We start from the raw sequence: 5,707 nt of genomic DNA, 5'->3' as shown, positions 1-5,707 counted from the left end.
GAATATCAAGTAAGTCCTGTAGTTCGTCCAAATTCCCCTACAGTCGCCCTCTGGTTCCTTCAAGTCAATGTGAGAACAAGCACCAAAAAAAAGGGGGTGGGGGAAACATGTAGGATGTAGAAATGTGGATATTGCCGGAAATGAGAGGCACAAACTGCAGTCGAAAAATGAGCCAGATAATCGTGATCCAGCTGCACCCAAAAGTACTCACTTTCACAACGTGTAGAGAAATGCAAGAAAATGGGAAATTGTGACAGAAATGAGAAATGGCAGGCCGAGAGGAAGAGGTAATATGTTAGTTAGGCCTTATTAAAAAGAGAAGAGGTGAGGTGCAGCCCTTACCCAGCAGGGAACACCAGCAGACACATAGGGCAGCTCCACAGCCCTCCTCCTCCTCCTCCATCTCTTCTGCACACCTCCTCCTCCTCTTTGTCCTCTGCCTCAGCCTTCTCCTCATTTCCACCCTGCTTCTGCAGAGGCGCTCGGCTGTCAGAAATCTTCCCCTGGTTTGCAAGAGGCTGCCCTTTGATCAGTCTGCTCCCCTTCCTCTCCTCCTCTTTCCTTCTCTCACCCCCCCCAGCGCTCCCGGGTCCCAGGAGTGACGCCACCGTGGAGGGCTGGTTCTCCAGGAGGATCGGCGGACGTCTTTCGGTGAGGGCTTGGACCTGCAAACTTTGGGTGTTTGGTATCGGTCTGGTCTGCGCTGGGAGTTCCTGATGGGAGGAGTTGAGACTGAGAGGGTCTGGGCTGGATGGAGGCCTTGGAGCAAGTGGAGAGGGTTCAGGGAAGGGAGCGACATCTTCACTGAGGTTGCACCATTGCTGTTTGCCTAGCTTATGTGTTGTGGGTCTCTGAAATGACATGGAAAGTAAAACAGGATATCTGCAGGTATCAGAAAAATCAAATCGAAGGCTTTTTAAGAACTTTGTAATGCTACCTGGAATTTAAATTAAGACCTATTTGGGAACCAAAATAAAGGAACACATCTGGAAAAAAACAGCCTATTTCCTATTGATTAAAGTTCAGAAGGTATAATTGCGTTTAGTAAAGCAGATATGATGGATATTACCCTAAAAGTACACCGTGAAAAAAATAAGACCTCTAATAACTGGATTTAAGACACTGGATTTCTTTTTTAGGCTTTAAATTCAGATAATTCATTTTTAGACTTTTTCATACTTTTTGAGGCCCCACAGATAGCCTGTCAAAGAAAAGGTGTTCGGACACTGGAGAAGAGAAAGACAAGTTGGTAAGAATGAAGAATATGGATTAGAGTTTATATTTGGATTGTGTATATCTACAAGTTCTCCAACAAGACTGGAATCAAGGTCAAGTGCAAGCTGAAATTGTATTCTGGTAAATTTGGGTGAAATTATTCACCCAAATATTGTATGCTAGCCAATGTCCTGCTAAGGAAAAAAAGATTGGGAATCAAATGATTCTAAACAGTTAAGTGTGTGTTAGGCTTGGGCGATATCCAAAATGTAATATCGTGATGCTGTCCCGCAAAAATATTCGCTACTGTGGAAAATATTGTGATATTTGCAAAATATCACGATATTCAATATTATCAAGTATCGGCCCAAGTTTAGTGTGTGTTAAAAAATATATATCAATGATTCATGGCTATTATAGTTATGAAAAAATAATAAAAAAATAATTTCAAAGATGTCTGTTCATTCAGTGTAGCTAATAATGAGAACTAATAATGAGCAATCAGGATCAGTGTACATTTTGAGAAAGCAACTTATTTACAGTGATAATATATGCACAGTATGTCAGGTAAACTGGCTTTATTTGGACTATAGGGCCTAGTTGGTCATCATGGTAGCCAACATATTTTCTGCAGACCTATCACACCTGTGCATCACATGTTGACTTAAATCCTCATGAATAGTTTCTGCAACTCCCCAAAGTTATTTATATGGTATTTGTGTAGAAAATGTTTCTACATGTTGGATATTTCTAAATTTGCAGTTCAATAGACCTGTCAATATTGCAGCACCATTGACCATGGATTACAGGAATTTCAGGAAGAACAGAGGGTCTTATAGTTGATAAGGCATATTTTGTCTCATATTTTGTCATTTTATTTCATATGTACCACAGTAGAAACACACTGAATACGTAATAATGAGTTTTTTATAAATATGAAGGGACATAATGATGGGAAAGTGGGACTTCTCTCTGATACCCAAATTGCTGAGATATGGAGTTTCGAGGGTCCAGAGCATGGAAGCTTTATCAACAGCTGATGGTAAAAGTGATGTATTATATTAATTTATATTTTATTGTTTGGCATTCTATGTAAATAATTAGTATATTTGTATATTTCTATTGTTACCCTTTGATTTCCTTTTAGTTGCCATGCATACGCAACACCTTTTGGCTAATAAATGAATTAAACCAATCAATTGCATGCATGATACACATTTTCTTCTCTTCTTTGTGCCGCTGGATTTATACTATAAAACAACAGCCACCAATTACTATTGTTGTTACAGGGTCATCATTTCCAAATCATATTTACAACTTCCAAACTGAGAAGTAGGAGCTTATGAGGAGACATTGAAGGCAGCATCAGCATCCAACCCACAATTTTCCTTTGAATATAAAGTGCCACAGGACAAAAAAGTTGTGTTTTTGGATTTAATGGCAAGCATTTATAATGGAAAATAAGCAGCAAGGGGAAAATGCAATCGAAGCTCTTGGATCATCAAATTTGTTAGATGGTAGGGAGAGATAATGAGAGTATCAGTTCAGGCAATATCCTCATGACTTCTGAAAGAATAGGCTTGAAGCAAGTAAGTACTTTGTGGTGGGATGTTCAAAAAAGAGAAAGAGAGAGAATCACTGGATCTGTGTGTATCTCGGTTGATGTGAGTCTCTCTGATGTGAGTCTTTTTTCTGAGTTTCATCATATGCACTACAGGATCCAACGCTGTAACAACAGACCTGCACTTGATGGTAACTTACCACTGTAGATGGATTTGGAAGATCAGGAATAGGGTCCCACTGATGGGTGTCCAAGTGTGGCAGAGCAGACCTCAGTATCAAGACCCACAGGCTTTCCAATGCAGGCAGCTCCTCTCTGTTCCACCATGCTACTGTAGGAACCAATGACCTGAAAACCATAGCAGAATACAGTGTCTGTGTATGTGATATTGCATAGTCTATTATTAGACTACCGTATGTATGACATTACGTGATTCTGTTTCCTTCTCTGTTGGAACTCCTATATGTATGTATTAAAATTTAACTAATCTAATTCAAATATTAACGATGAAAATGACATAATATTGACACATCAAAGCAGGGTGCAATGAACAGGCAATGCGTTCTATCTGTTTCCGTAATTCATTTTCTTTCTTTTTCAATACATCTCTTCAGCTACATTCGAGAAACAGAACATAGAATAAGTTATGTGGTAATAACGAGACAAGATGTCATTATAAAGGGAAGATATCTTGTTTTAACGAGAAAAGGATCCCGTTACAACAAGAAAAGTTTTTTTTTTTCTTTTCATATTTCAGTATCTAACCCACAGACTCCACTTACCCCGTTCTCCCTCTCTCATGGCACCTAGTTCCATTCGAAAATATGTCAGTTTAATGTTGCCTTGCTTATTGGCAAACGGGCACACTTATATACACATATACATTTTCCGAAACAATTCGGCATGCACACAAATCCACAAAGCAGCTCTTAATTCAATAAAATCTCAGGTTTTAGAATCGCCTGCCATTCCCACCATATCCTTCCTCCGAAATATACAGCGGAGGGCGGTAGCGAACAATGTGAACCAATTCTAAAAGTTGATATTTTATTCAAACAGGTGCGGCTTGGTGGATCACTTGTATGCCGAATTTTCCAGTGGCACCTAATGATTCGTAAAATGTCTTAAATCATGTTCTACCACACGTGCACCTTTGCTGATAATTAAAACTGCCAGATTTTTAAAGGCGTCACGTTTTCGTTTCGTTTGGCGTCACGTTCTCTCCATGTAAGGGCTATATACAAGTAATATAAGTCACTAGAACGGGACTGTACCACTAATACTGATCTATGAAAAATGCATTATCTGTGTTTGGACCGGTTTGGATGAGAAGTCTCCATTAATAAAGTGAAAACTAATACGGTAACCAAAACAAAACCCACCCCTCCGTCGCTGCTGTAATGTCACTGGAGCTTAACGTTATACGACTCTTGTGCAACGTTTTCCTGTAAGATATTTCCACTTGGTGCTCTTCAACAGCAGACTTCTTTCTTTTAAGTTTTGACTTGAAATAGTTTTCAGCCATATCGTTTAACTTCAGGAAAACTTCGAAGTTTCGCGGCACAGTGAGGTACGGACACTTCCTGGTTTGCGTCATGACATTATGGAATTACATCCAATCAGAAACTGGCTCGTTCGTGCAAAAAAAGAAAAAACTGAACAAATCATGCGACACGGAAACAAACTTTGCAGTCTTGTTTAGATTTTATAAACAAAGGAATCCGATCTTTACATTTATTTTAAACCTCTTTCGTCCGACTTCTCAAGAATCCCTGATGTATGGAGGGCAGAATCGGCCATAATTAGAAATAAATTAATAAATAGGCTACAAAAATAATCAATAAATGTGTGAAATAATGTCCAGAGAAATTTGTCATTAAAGGGGTGAAAAAATAAAAGTGATCATAATTCAATAAATGAGTAAAACAATGCAGAATCAAAAAAAAAAAATCCTTATTCGTTTATTTCCCTAGCCTATTTATTTATTACAGTAGGCTCTTCATGTATTTATGTCTGTATCTCCTGCTCCTGAATCTCTTACATTTCTGGATATCACAGCATTCATCATCACAGCAGTTGGCCTGGCCAGTCTTTTGGCAGTGGCCAACTAATAGTCTAATTCTTTTTGGCAGTGGCCACCTTGTAGCCTGATTGTGAAGTTATGTCGACAATGTGGTGGGATTTGAAGTTTGTTACAAAGTTGTTTCGTTGTCAGCCAAGTAAGGCAAATCCAACTGAGCGCTGCACCACAACAAGGACCGACCAATAGTGTGTTAAACACCACTCACAAAGTGATACAGCCTTAAAGTAGGGAGAAATACAGAAATATACTGGGAAATATGTAGATGACCATATAGATATTTGTTATATAATGCATTGTCTTACTCATTTATTAATTCATTTATGTTCACTGTTATGCATGTATTTATGTATTTCTATGCATTATTTGCATTCATATATTTTTGTATGTATTAATATATTTATTCATATATTTCTAACTATGGTGAAGATTTATAATACTTACCATGATGAACTACACATCCCCATGATGGCAAGGCCACTGTTTTTGACACATGGGTCAAATGCAATTCATACAGTTGATTTGACCATGGACTCGTCTTTTTTTATTACTGAGAATATTTTGTGGCCATTTTCTTCTGATTCACCACTGCCACAGACTTTCAGTGTATCTAAAAACACCATTAATACCAGAAAATGTTGAGAACCATGTTACATTCATTGAAGACCCTGCCTAACTTGAAAGAATTGCTTTTTTCTGGAAAGTTGCTCCCTTAGCTAACACCTCCCCTCCTCTTTAAAGATGGGAAACCTTTAATAGTCCATGTTTCAAGGGTGTCACAGCAGTCTTATCTTCAACTCTACCTTTTAATCAACAAATATGTCTCACTCTTTCACCAAGTTCTCCTTTTT

The 5,707-nt window shown here is 38.4% G+C and overlaps 1 long non-coding RNA gene across 1 annotated transcript; it reads right to left on the bottom strand.

Moving 5' to 3' along the window:
* Window positions 1-600: 600 nt before the first annotated feature.
* Window positions 601-4,315, bottom strand: LOC139909355 (uncharacterized). The gene is made up of 3 exons (XR_011784511.2): window positions 4,159-4,315; window positions 2,977-3,124; window positions 601-851 (listed from the first exon to the last, which is right to left on the bottom strand). It is a non-coding gene; the product is annotated as an uncharacterized LOC139909355 (long non-coding RNA).
* Window positions 4,316-5,707: the final 1,392 nt, after the last annotated feature.

The sequence above is a fragment of the Centroberyx gerrardi genome, chromosome 14, assembly GCF_048128805.1.
Source record: "Centroberyx gerrardi isolate f3 chromosome 14, fCenGer3.hap1.cur.20231027, whole genome shotgun sequence".
Taxonomy (NCBI): domain Eukaryota; kingdom Metazoa; phylum Chordata; class Actinopteri; order Beryciformes; family Berycidae; genus Centroberyx; species Centroberyx gerrardi.
Note: the sequence above shows the minus strand (reverse complement) of the source record. Positions and strands in the feature narration are given on the sequence as shown.